This window comes from Urtica dioica, chromosome 8 (assembly GCF_054948205.1).
Source record: "Urtica dioica subsp. dioica isolate 48M chromosome 8, U.dioica_male_clone48M_v1_H2, whole genome shotgun sequence".
Classification (NCBI taxonomy): Eukaryota; Viridiplantae; Streptophyta; class Magnoliopsida; order Rosales; family Urticaceae; genus Urtica; species Urtica dioica.
In genome coordinates, this window is record NC_142763.1 from 32,342,641 (window position 1) to 32,356,762 (window position 14,122).

Genomic DNA, 14,122 nt, shown 5'->3' on the forward strand with positions numbered 1-14,122 from the left:
TCACAAAAATTTAAACTTAACTCTAAAACGTTAAAATAAAATTTAAACTCAACTCTAAATTTTAAACTCAACTTTAAAACGTTAAATTATATTTAAACTTAACTCTAAAATGTTAAATTATATTTAAACTTAACTCTAAAACGTTAAATTATATTTAAACTTAACTCTAAAATGTTAAATTATATTTAAACTTAACTCTAAAACGTTAAATTAAATTTAAACTCAACTTTAAAACGTTAAATTAAATTTAAACTCAACTCTAAAACGTTAAATTGATTTAAATATAACTTGTCACAAAATCTAACCTGGTTAACACTCATGCGCTCAACTCTACGGCCGGTCGTGCTAAGAGCACGTAAGACTATCCCTTGTGACTGAATCATTTGTTTTTGGGATGCTCGCAATTGTTCTTGAGATGCTCGCAGTTGTTCTTGGGAAGCTCGCATTTCTTCCCACATTTCCCGTGTTATGACAAAGGGCTCGGGAATGTCGGCGCGAGAGGTCGGTGTGGGTCTCGATCCCATTGGGGGAGTGGTCGGTGTGGGTCTCGATCCCATTGCGGGAGTGTCTGACACGTGTTCGTCGTCGGAGTCTCCGACGATGACATCTTCTGCAACAGTCGCGACTCGATCTATTTCTTCTTCGATATCTCACGGCTCTGTCGCATCTTCTCCCTCGACGTCTATGGGATACAGACATTTGCTCGTCTGTGTCTCGAGGAGAGTGAAAAATTCTTTCTCTGGTGCCTTTGGTCTCTGCATTTGAAGAACACCCACCTACAATACATTAATAAACGTTACCAATATTCCAAAATAATGTAAAATACATTAATAAACGTTAAATAATAAAAAGTTACCGCTTTTTTATTCAGGACGGCCTCGATGTCTTTGCCCATGATGATCACATTACTAGACCACGAGTGCATCCTGGGCACACGAATCCCCTGGTTCGACCCGAACCTCATCCCAATTTCTGGGATAGCCTCGTACGCCGAGTAATGAAGATACCCATAGACGAATACGAGCAGCCCGAGCTTGAACGCATCGTCAGGGCTTCGACATATGGTGAATGCGTTGATCAATGCGCTCAACTTGCTTCCGGCAACGCCATTCAAGTGATCTGTGATCAATCGATCGTTGTTTCGCTCGTCTTGTTCGGCTTTGGTCGGACCGTCTTCATAGCTCATCCCCGTGACGAGTGCGTACTCGAGGCGTCCAAATCGTACTTGTTTGCCTCCGATCCCAAAATGTATCTCCCCCCGTACCGTCGCCTCGATCTTCTTCTGAAGGAGAGTATGTACGAGCACCGGTGAGAAACCAAGCTCGCTCTCCGTAAAAAATTGCTCGAACGGAGTCCCGAGGATTCGTTCTTTTATCCCGAGCTCATCGAATCTACTCCGTACCAGCTTCAAGATCCCCGTCCCACCGTAGGTGATACGCCCCGGGAATGAGACGTTGTATATGTAGTTCAAATTGTCCTAAAAAACAACAAAATTAGGTCAGAATCACAATTCATCGTATGGAATCGTACAGACTCGTATAGCATCGTAAAACAAAAAATTCATTTTTTTTAAAAAAACTATCGTACAGCATCGTACAGCATCGTATATCATCGTAAAACAATAAATTAAATTTTTTTAAAACATCATCGTATAGCATCGTACAGCATCGTACGACAATTTTTTGAGAAAACATAAACCCATCGTACAACTCTATGCATTTCATCGTACGACATCGTACGATGCATCAATCTCATCGTACACTGGCCCTAATTTCAAACCCTAACATTCTAAATCCGACCCAAATCAACTCAAATAAGATTAATACTAACTCATAAACCCTATTCTAACTATTTCCAAAGACATTTAACAACAAATTAGTTGAAAACTTACCTTTTTAGATGACTTTTGAGCTCGGGATTTCTGTGTTTCACCGCCGCCGAAGATTGAAGCGTTTCCATCGTACGCCATCGTCCTCTATCGTATTATATCGTACTGGCTCGTACAAGATCGTATGCCGTCGTACAATATCGTAGGAGTTCTCAGTTTTTTCTTTGTTTTGGAAGTGAACGAGTGAAATAGAGAGGGAGAGAGGCGCGAATGAGTTCAAATAGAGGACAGGGGTATATTTGTCCGTTTTGGGTCCAAAAGTCCATTTTTAGATATTTTAAAAAGTTAGGGTCTAATCTTGATATTTAATCAATTTTTAAGTCTAATTAATGAAATTTCTCTATATATCATATATTAAAATAGGTATAATTCTAAAACTATGTCGATTTAAAAAACAAAAAAATAAGTAACTAATTAATTAAAACGTTTGGGATTGCTATATAGTCAACATTTCGTAAATCTTAGGTAAATAGTCATATTGATAACGTGACATTCCTGATTTGCCCTTTCATTGAAATAAAATATAGATGTATTTATGTCAATTTACACATGTAAATATATGAACGTGACTATTTACGTAAGATTTACGAAACGTTGACTATATAGTAATGTGAAACTGTAAATATGGATACATGCATAGCTAATGGACCCTTTAAAAAATTTAGACCAAAATCTATTAATTATTTATAATTCTAAAACTATGACTAAGTTTATTGATAAACACAGTTGTTTATGTAGTTACTTATTGACATGTTTGTCAAAAATTAGTTAAAAGTTTTGAATTAAAAATAATTGATAAACTTTGGTAAAAAAAAATGTTATGATAACAATTTTAGTATAATCCCTTAAAAATAACATTGGTCACATGAAAATACAAAATCTACCGAGTGAGAAAAATTGTTCGACTGATAAGTAGTTCAAATCTGTCTGTTGATCAAAAGAGAAAAAGTTGTTCATTCATGAAAAAAAAAATGTTAGTCCCAAGAGTTTCTAATGAAGTTTTAAAGGAGCATGAAAACGCTTAATAAAAATTATATAATTTTTTTTCGTCTTATTCGATTTCCTTCCAAAAGAATTAGCCTGGATACAATTTTTTTCCCGCTAGATGTTAATTGTTAATACTCCAGCAACTCCACGATATATCCTTTTCGGTAACGATTTCTAGAAAGTTAGAGTACATATGGGCAAATACATTATACATCTACAATTAATGTGAAATGAATTTTAAACCACAAACGTCACATAATGTACCGGACTTTCACGTGGCATAGTGACGAAATTGTCGCATTTTTGCACAGAATGACATCGTCCCGTTTGTGGAATCAAATTATTGAGATCATCAAATCAATTATGTGTTCTAGCCATGATGTTGATTTGGGAGAAGGTTGAAAAAGAGAAAGGCATCTAAACGAAGGTTCTAGCAGTAAAATAATCAATAGACCTATGTGCGTGCTATGTCATATAAATAAGGAGAAATTAGGGCAAAAATACTCAACGTAACTAAAACACTATTTATATACTCTTTTTTTTTTTTGTACAATAACACATGTTACTATTTTGTAACGCCGTAACTACTTGCACCGTTAAGTTCAAACATAAATTTTAACGACGGACGTATTTACGCGTAATTAACTTTGTAGCATGGAGTATTTTTGTAAAAAAAAAAATAAGTATATAAATATTGGTTAGAGAAAATTTTGAGTATTTTTGTCGTCATTTCTCTTGTAAATATTGTTTTAATAACTACTTGACAAAACAGTCTCGTTTTTTATAAAATAATGACCATGCCTGAACTGAAACGGTTTGTGATTACCAAACCACGTTTATTTGGTAAACTGCATTCTATATGTAGTTTCCAAGTTCTTCCGTTCATTTCTACAATTTCGAGATTTAATCCTCATGTGTAATAAAAGCAATTTAAAATATAAATAGAAAAGATGTGTTTTTTAGATCTAATCCCATTTGTATAAGCTAAAGGGTAATTTTCATATTCATATGAACTCTCAGACTCTTAGATGAGATCTAAAGGTTAAAAATACTTCAAAATAGTAATTAGTCACTTCAGGAACTTGAGACCGCATGGCACGCAAGAGATTTACGTGTTGCGCCTTGTAGCGTGCACCGCGCAGGAGGATGAGCGATCACTGACCCAAGAATTGCGTGGTGCTCTGTGTATGCGGGTTAAGCGTAAAGGAGTCGCATCAAAATTACTTCAGTTCAAGCCAGAGCCGCCTCAAGGGGAGGGCAAGAAGGGCAACGACTCAAGACCCTTACCCTGAGCAGGCCCCATTTTTAGAACATTTCATTCAGCCCAGTTCTCTTATTATAGAAAATGGCCCAATATATTTAACTTAGATTTAGTGGACGTAACTATAATAACCCATTTGTTTTTATATTGTGAAAACACTGGTTTTTTTTTTTCTTCTGAAAACCGTTTACATTAGTCATCTTAGAGCCTCTCAGATGCAAGCAACTAAAGTTGTTTTTTTGCTTATTTGGCAATACCATGTCATTTTCATTTTTGCATATTAAAAAAATGAAATTTTAACCCATTAGAGAGAAAGTGACGAATTAAAAAACAAGAAAGAGAAAGTGATGAATCTAGAAAAAAAAAAACGTTATATTTATTTAAGGATAAATATGAAATTTTAACTCATTACCTCTAGTGCCACCTAATATAATTGGCTATTTTTCTAAAACTCTCAAAACGTGGGCTAAATCTCAAACCTTGAGTTTAAGGTGGCCTAGTTAGTTACAGATTTCTTAATTAATGTGAGTTGTAATGGTTATGGCAAAGTAGCCAATTCTGGCACCAATGCCAACTATTTTTTAATATAAAAAAAAATAATAAAATACTAAACACACCAATGTCTTGAATAGAGTGAGACCCACTTTTAGCAACTTTTAGTGCTACCACCATTGGAGTATTTTTATGTAAGATACCACAAATGTTGATGTGGATAAAATAAATAAACAATATTATTTTTTATGATGTGTAAAGCAACTTTAGTTGCTTGCATTGGAGATGCTCTTATTGCTAACTTCTATACAAATAATATTTTTTTAACATTATTATCTCTCTCTCTCTCTCTCTTCTTAAATAAACTTATCTAATATTTTAGCCTCAATGACTAGAGAGTCCAAAGATAGCAATAAGTAAAGAGAAATACAATAAATATAAGTTTCACTTTTAAGGATAAACATTTCGGTTAGATTATTTTTCTGATTTTTTAAAGCTATTTAATGTCTATTGTTATATTTATAGTATAAAAAAATGGTAGTAAATTTTTTTGATGTCTAGTCATAATAATTAGTATTTCATTTTGAAACTCAATTTTATCATAAAACAAAAATTATATATGTCTAGTAGGATATACCTATGGAGTTCGGGAACGAACAATTTAAAAAGAAAACGAATATATATGTAAGTAAAAAAAATGGTCTTTTTAAAATATGATTAATTTTGAATATGATTATAAAAGGTCTATTTTTTATCTATCGTCCAAGGCCCCCTAATATCTTAAGCCGCCTTTGGTTCAAGCTTAAAATCACATGATAAGTCCATACAAGACACTTATCAAACATGTTTTTTTAGCCTAATTTCACCGTGTGTCTGTTATAGGGCCTTCTATTGGGATAGCATTAGCAGTCAACAAATAGCTCGATAGCGACAAGTAAACTTGCTTAGACTTGAAGAGACTCTCGATTGGTTACTTATGCTCGAGAATATGAATAGGTAACTTGTTAAAAAGATAATCATCGTCTCTATGAGCAAAGTAAACCCGGAAAATAGGTCTACAAAATGAATATAATGTTATATTCTATTACAACATCCATTACAAATGAAGAGTTGTTTTATTTTTCTTGGCTTTGAATTCACCTTTGAGTTGTTTGATTTGTGACAATACTATTGAAGAAGTGGACAAGGCCTCGTTGGACTCATCACAGCTGATTATACGATTGAGCAAGTTGTTAAGTCGTTGATCGTTTTCGGAAAATTAAAAATACAAAATTCCATACTGAGGCTCAAGATAAGCCGATGAAAAAGCCCAACTCGGGCCCGCGAAGGCAAGAAGGCCAAAAGAAAAGTGCCATGCGCACGCCGCGTAAAGGGCCAGCACGCATATGAGGCCTCTCGCGTGTGCGTTTTGTCTCCCAAATCTGAGTTTTAGGGCTTCCTAAACCTTCTCCACTCTTATAAAAACCCCTCTTCATGGAGAGAAAAAGATAATCAATTCTAAACACTCTCTACTCGATTCCAGAGTCTTGAAATATTGCCTAGGACCCTCCAGTCCTCCACATTTGATTTCACTCTTATCGAGCACGAATCTCAAATAGTCTCAAAGAATAACGGTGCTCTCACCTCAAGCATAGCAATCAGACTAATATTGAGCGTCGGAGCACGCGCCAGATGCACTGACTCAACGCCCGTCTAGCTTGATTTCTCTTCTTCTTATTCTCAGGTCTCCGTGACTAGTGAAGAACGTTTTTTAGTTGGAGGAGCGACACTCGTGACTTACGAGTTTCTCACACTTAGCTCGGGTGCGGCCACTTGGTCCGACCCTGGGTCGAACCGCCCGAAGTCTTCAATTGTTGTTTAATTTTTAGTGACAACACTAATTGTGAGGGAAAGTTTGACCTTGTAGTTCTCATGCTAGATAGTTCGGAGACACTTTTTTCATCTTGTGATAATCTTCATGAAGAGCCGATCATGTTTTGAAAACCTGTGAGGAACGAGTAAAAATTATGAATAGAGTGCATGACGGTAACATGTATAGATTTCGTTCATGAAGACAGTGATGAATAAGCTTCAATTGGCGTTCGTGAATACTCAATTTCCCGTGATCGAAGCACTAATGCCAAGATAATGTTCAGATAGAAATTAAGATGTTGACACGTGTGAATTGAGATAATGAAACCTGATTCTTATTCGGATGAACTGCATAATTAATAATGTTTATATATAATCAGTTAATTCTAAAACAACTCGGTTCTAAGATTTTTTAGACTTAAAGCAGATTTATTTTATATGCATTTTTTAACATTTATTTACACTATTTAACATATTTGAGCCTAAAAATATATATATATTTTAGATTTAAAATATACTAAATTTAGACTTCTTTTTTTCATGATTTAGACCTTTATTTAATGTGGGCTTAAAACAATCGTTATGTAACAAATTGGTACCTAATGGAAATTCCACACAACTTAAGCTTGTAATAGATTGGGCCAACATGGCATTACAGATGTGCATTATTAAGACATGTGGACATGTGGAGGAGGAATTGATATGGTTTAACAAAATCATATGGTTTACGATTGACTATTTAGTCTTATAAATTAAGATTGTGGAGGTGTCGGTGTTATGTAACTTAATTATTCGTCATTTATGCATGTTTTTGGTGTGGCGAACCTTCAATTGATGATTTCAAAAAAAGTTTCAAATTCATATGCCCTGAGTACTAAACCTGGCTTAGTGGGAGATACCGCCACTCCCGCTACCGCGTGTGTCCCACTCCCGTTAATTGACCAAACGGGAGTCCCGTCCCGTTAAGTAATGGGACGGGAACGGGACTTGGCCTAATAGGAATTCGGGACCCCGTTAGGTATTAAAAAATATATATATATAAAAAAAGGTTTTTAAAAGGTTTTAAATAATTATATAGAAGGATTTAATTGAAATGATTTTAAACTAAATGACTAGAAAGAAATAATAAAGAAGAATATCAATTTAAAAATTGGCCTCCTAAAAAACCTCACCGACACCTAAAAAGGTGCGACGGCGAGGAAAAAGAGCACCCCTTACCTCGTTAATTATTTGAAAAATTATCCCGGACAAGGGCCGGGATATCCCTTAGTTATACAAGTTACACTAACCATTGATGTTTACATTTGCAAAATCAACTTCAAAATTGTCAAGAACATCAAAGCACATGAATGTTTCTTGTGCTCGATTATTATGTTGAATCCAATCCTTACCACATGTCAATGCTTCGACCATCTCCGGTTTCAAGCTACATCTTTTATCATCGATGATGCGTTCCGCGCTACTAAAAACCGCCTCAAATGACACGGTTGAAATAGGGATGGTGAGGATGTCTTGAGCCATAGATGACAACACCGGGAACCTCCTTGCGTTCTGTCTCCACCAAACCAAGAGGTCGATGGCTTCGTCATCCGGTTTGACCCACTCGTTCCGGTCGTACTCTTGTATCTCGGGATGGGAACGTGTGTCGGCTGGGCTCGATCTCGGTTGACTTGTCCCACCTTCATGTTGTTGAGGAGATGGGCTATAAGCAGGCGCGTTGACGAACACATTCGTGTATTGGTGTTTTCTTGGATATTGCGTCTGTGATTGACTTGGCTGCGTTCGATATTGCGGTAGGAGTTTCGCTTCGTAAACCCTGAAAAGATCATAAAAAGCTTGCACAATCCTCGCAAGATAAAGTGCAATGTAATCATGATCCTTGAAATGATTTCTAATGTACTTAAGAAACTTTTTTAATCCACCAATTTTGCATCGGCAGTCTAGAATGGCTCCAAAAGCGTATAATAATGGAACCTTTCCAGCCCCCCAATATTTTAGAAACTTGGCTCTCATTGCTTGAATACAATCGTCAAAAATTGCTTCGTTTTTATACTTATCAAAATGCAAAGCAATTGCGGTCATAGTATGAAGACCGAGAAAAGAAGTAGAAGTGTAAACAGCGGAAATATTACAAGTTTCTTCGTAAAAAAACGTCAAGAAAAGAAACAAATAATTCAGCCATCTTAATATCATATTCGGAAATAGCGTCATCGCCATATTCACTAGTTAATGTAAGAAACAATAACATTGACATAAGAAAGGTAGAATTCCACCTAATTTTGTTATCTAGATGAAAGGTGCGCTCTTGGAGGCTGTTGTGTCTAAGGCGTCTCTTAAGCTCGTCTACTCTAGAGGTTGAACTATTGATCCAACTATTGTAACTCCTAATTTTGTTGATGGAAGGATCGTAACTAACGGCTCCGGCTTGAATTATAAGGTTTATGATATGGGTTGCGCATCGTTGATGCAAAATGGTATCGTCACAATGTGACGACCCGACTTTTCGGACCGTCTTACTTATCTTACTTTTTATAACTTTAGAAAATTCGAGGAATTTTTTTTTAACATAACTTAAAATATAAAGTTTTGAAAACTCGTAACCTAAAAATAAATTTTCATTTAAAACTCGATGAACGAAAACAACCAAAAATTCGAAGTTGCATAATCGAAAATTAAAACCCAAAAATATCATGGTAAATAAATACCATAAATATAGTCGTAACCTTTAACGGAATTGAAAAACATAACTTAAACCATGAAAAATAAAACCTTGGGGTTTGATTATTGAAAAACTGAAAGTAAAGCGGAAGTCTTTTATTTTCGAAAACGGCAACCATAACCCAACCATCGCGCTATCGCCGCCGCTGATCCACCCTCCTCACTTGTTCATATGTTGTTTACCTACAACACGGACGTATATACATAGAGTGAGCTAAGAATAACTATAACTCACAAAACATAAGCAATAAAATAAAATGCATGAACCGGTTATTAGTACTTTAAATTTAACCGTGACATGAGATACCCTATTAAAAGTCTATCGTATTTTAGTTCGGGGGTCCCCTAGAGTAGCCGTACCGATTTCAGTGTACACTTTGGTAACGAACCATGAGGCTGCGACCTCCCATAGAACGCCCCGTCACATACATAAACATATGAGGAACTCTCTATGTGAGCCCGTAGTTCGGCTCGATAAATTCCTCTAGTTACCTCCGTAGTTCAAGGCGGTACGACTCTCTTGCTTACTTAACTTATTAATCGTGTTTATTACGTTAAAAGCATGAGCGACATAAGATAAAAAAACATACATGATAACATAGCTAGAAAGATAAGACGTGTTATAGATATTCTATACACAGCATAAGATAACATTAACTCACATATTGTCATATCATATCATACCAAGAACATTTCGAACAATCTCACACACAAAAATTCACACAATACATAAATACTTCATATCACATAATACTTAGTATATTTTTGAACTAATCCGTGTTGCAGTGAGATTATTCTCACCTTCGCTTTGGAAATTACGACTGTTGGTCGAGGACGGCTCGGGAAAAATAGACAGGTCGGAAAAGCTACGCGGCTTGGAACCTAATTGATGGCAAAAATATTAAGCTTCTGTTGAAGAATTTCTAAAGACAACTCGGGTTCTGAATATTTCAAAATTTCGGCTGAAGATGTAAAATTACGAAAATACCCTTGGGGTCGATAAAATATTTTTTTGAAAAAAATAAATCTATAAAAATTACTGTAAAAGAAAAATAAAATTTGGAAAACTTCATACTTCAGAGGCATATACAAAATATTCTCAGATTATTTAATAAAAAATAAAAAGTATAAGAAAGCAATATTTAGTCTTTTTAAAAACAAAAAATGTTTTGGAACGATTCTGCGCACCGTTTGGAAATTATTCCAAATATATTCTGTGGGAATCCAAAAATTCTAAAATTTAGACTAGATACCATTAACATATAGAACTAGGCCGTGTCTAAAAATTAGGTCAAAAAGAATTTTGTAGATATATAAACAAGACGTTTTGTTGTAAAAAATAATCAGGGCGGAAACAAATATGCGCACTGATCGTAATAATTTCATAAAATATTATGTACAGCATGAAAATATTTTTCGATTGCATTTTTAAAAAGAAGACATGTAAAACTAGAGTTTCCAAAAAGAATCAACGAAAAATCATCATTTTTGAATCCACAGCAAACGTTTTAAAGTCTGGAAATTGGAGACAGGCCAGACCAGCGAATCAGGTTTGCGCACTGATTTGAAAATAATCGGAAATAATTCTGTATTTGATAAAAAAAAAAATTCGATTAAGGATTTAGATAGAAGACATCTAAAACTAACTTTCCCAAAAAGAATCGATGAAAAACAATTATTTTTGAAGCCAAGGTAAGCGTATGAAAATCAGTGTTTGATTAAATCCGAACCAGAAACTTTTTTTTTTCTAAAAACTCACTCAAAATAAAAACACAAACAATATAGAAGTTAATTTGAGAAAGACCACGAAATACATACCAAAAATTCTCAGACGATGAGAAGTACTCTTTAACACTCACAAAACTCAAGAACAAAGAGGGTAAGATCTATTTATTTGGTGGTTAGGATTTTTTTTTTTGTGGGAAGAAGGAAGAGAGATGAAGTGAGGAATGGAGAATAAACGGAGAGAGAACGTAGTCAATAGAATGAAAAGAATGATATGAAAACTATTTATACCAAAGAAAGAAGCGTAACCTAATTGACTTAGACACTTTTTTTTTAAATCCTACGTTATTTTCTTTTATTTTACTGACCGAATAAAGAAAACACAAGAGAATCGGTCAATAAACAGAAACCACACATACAGCAGCGCATGATAACAACGATATAATATATATTATATTCCTAAAAAGAATCAACAATTACTTATTATGTTATATATAATATGTATAATATCAAGAAGGAGATATAATATATTATACAATATATACTATTGCACGCATACATATATAAATTACTACGTAAAAAGTTAACATGCAAAGTTAACATATATGGATAATTAACATATATGCATAGATTTATATCTATATACATCTACATATCTACCTACACGTACACATTAATACTCATCTTTTTTTCTATATAATATGTATTTATACATATATATCTTAAGGTTTTAAAAACCCATGAAAACATTTTAAAAGAAGAACTTCTAATAAACTATTTTGGGGTTTTACACACAATGTAGTCAATCTTTTAATTCTCTAATCATAGCATTGTTGCTTGTGGCATTATCTAAGGTTACGGAGATAATCATATCGGTCAAACTCCACTCATCTATAACACTAACTATGATATCTAATATGTTTTGACTAGTATGAGAACCTTCTATCATCTTAAAGGCTATGATACGTTTATTGAGGTTCCAATCATCGTCTATGTTATGCACTACAACACTCATGAAATCCATCTTTGATTGACCAGTCCATATATCCGAGGTTAAGGCTACATTATATCTACCTGATGATATTGTGGCTTTCATTTGTTCATTTTCTTCTATAAACCATTTTAGGATATCGGATCTCAAGGCTTTCCTAGACATGATTTGAACGTTTGGAATTAAATAACTTATGAATCTAACAAAGCCTTGAGATTCAATATGACTAAAAGATTGATCGGTGGAAACAAAGTATTCTACTAATTGACGTCTAAAGAGTAGAGGATCGATATGTTGTCAATGGTGCCCACAAGAATAGTTGTAGTCTTTATTTTGTACATTTGATGTAATAAAGTCTCACGAAGACTCTTGCTTGTAATTGCTTATTCATTAATAAAAAGTTGAAACGTTCATTCATTCTTCCTTGTCTGTTTGAAGCTTTATGATAAAACATTAGTCTTTAGTCCATAAACAAACTTAACAACTTACGAAGAGACAAATGTAGATTTCCATGAACAAACTCTTCGTAGTTTGCTTAAAACGATATATTCGCAATCTAAGTGTCAAAGGACTATTGACCTCAGTACGATTGTTAGGAGAATCTATGATGTCTGGTTATGGGGCATTGAGAGTTGGAGACTCTATAGTTCTTCTAGGTATCTTCCGAAGGTACTGAATTGACCAGTGCACTTCTAGAGACAAAATAAGAATAAACCATTTAACCTCTTATGTCTCGAAGTCACTACGTATGAATTGCATCATGCTTACCTTAATCCTGAAATGAGACATGCCATTTCACAGCTTACGTATTCTCATTTGAGAAAGTCAGAGTTCAGACTCACTATGTGATTATGAACATGACCTATTGGTGAAGTACTAAGTTGTGAAGATGTCATGAGTAACTTTGTGAAGTTCTCATAGATATGAAATTCATGTATAAGATTGCTGAAATGCAACGTATACCACCTCATGTTTTGTTCCTTGGAATGTGAATAAATGAACTGGCCAGTGTCCAAATTGAGTCTTGACTCTTTTGGATGAAACAATGTGACTTGTTAGCTTCTCGTCAATACATTGTTTCTAACTTATTCACAAACGACAAAGGAGTTGAGGAAATAACAGCTAGAAGGGTAAAATGGTAATTTTGTAAATCCCGACTAGCTGATGATATTCATGAAGGGTAAACATAGATAATATTCAGTGGATCCACTCATTACAATTAGGTTGAACTCTTGAGTAGAAAATAAATTCATTTGAACCGAGAGATTTTCAGTGTCAACTCTTTAGTGGAGTCAGTTGGCATTAAGCTAAACTTGGGAAAAGGTTTGTGAACTTTTGAGTCCAAGTATTTAGCTCAAGCTTTGTTCATTTGGATCCATGAGGTCACTGTCACAAATCATATCGAGTAGGAATAGTTAAACTAGAAGCTAAGTCAAAACAAGAACGAGACAAGTTTTACGAAAATTGTCGAAAGGGTAATTTTGTCTTTTTGGACATGGCATGAAATGAATGTCAATAAATTTTTTGACATGGTCATATGATGACACAAATCACTCGGCCATGATGTGTTCATTGGGCCTTGTGAATTAATTTCATTCATAGAATTTTACTTGGAAATTCTTAATGGGTTTTTCTTATGTTGTCATGAACAAGTAAAAAAAAATCTAGAAAGGCTTTCTAGAAGCCTTTTGGCCGTCCAACCCAAGGAAATGGGAGACTAAATTTCGTGCAGCCCATAGTGTGAAAGAGAGTTTATTTTGTGCATTAATGTATGAAGATACTTGCCAAAATAAAAAGAGGAAACAAATTTCCTCTATGAGGAAGAATGGCAATCGGCCAAGCAAGGCAAGGGAGCAAAAGAGGAAACAAATCCAAGCCTTCTAGAAGCCCACGTGGCCGCCCAAATGAAGAAGGGAAATAAGGCAATTTTTGCTCATGAAGAGGAAACTACCTTATTGAAGGTAAAACCTCTCCTATAAATAGGGGTCTTATTCTTCTCATTTCAATCATCCCAAGTTTTCGAGATTGAGAGCTTCTCTCTCTAGCTTGGCTACCCATCCTCTCTCTCTCTCTCTCTAAGTTCTTTTTGTTTTTGTTTTGGCACCTAGGTCCTCATTTGACCTAGTGTTTTAGCTCTTCGACTTTGAGACTTGTTCTCGAGCCTACGTGTTTAAAAGTGCCCACTCACTAATTCATTTTCTCTCGAGTG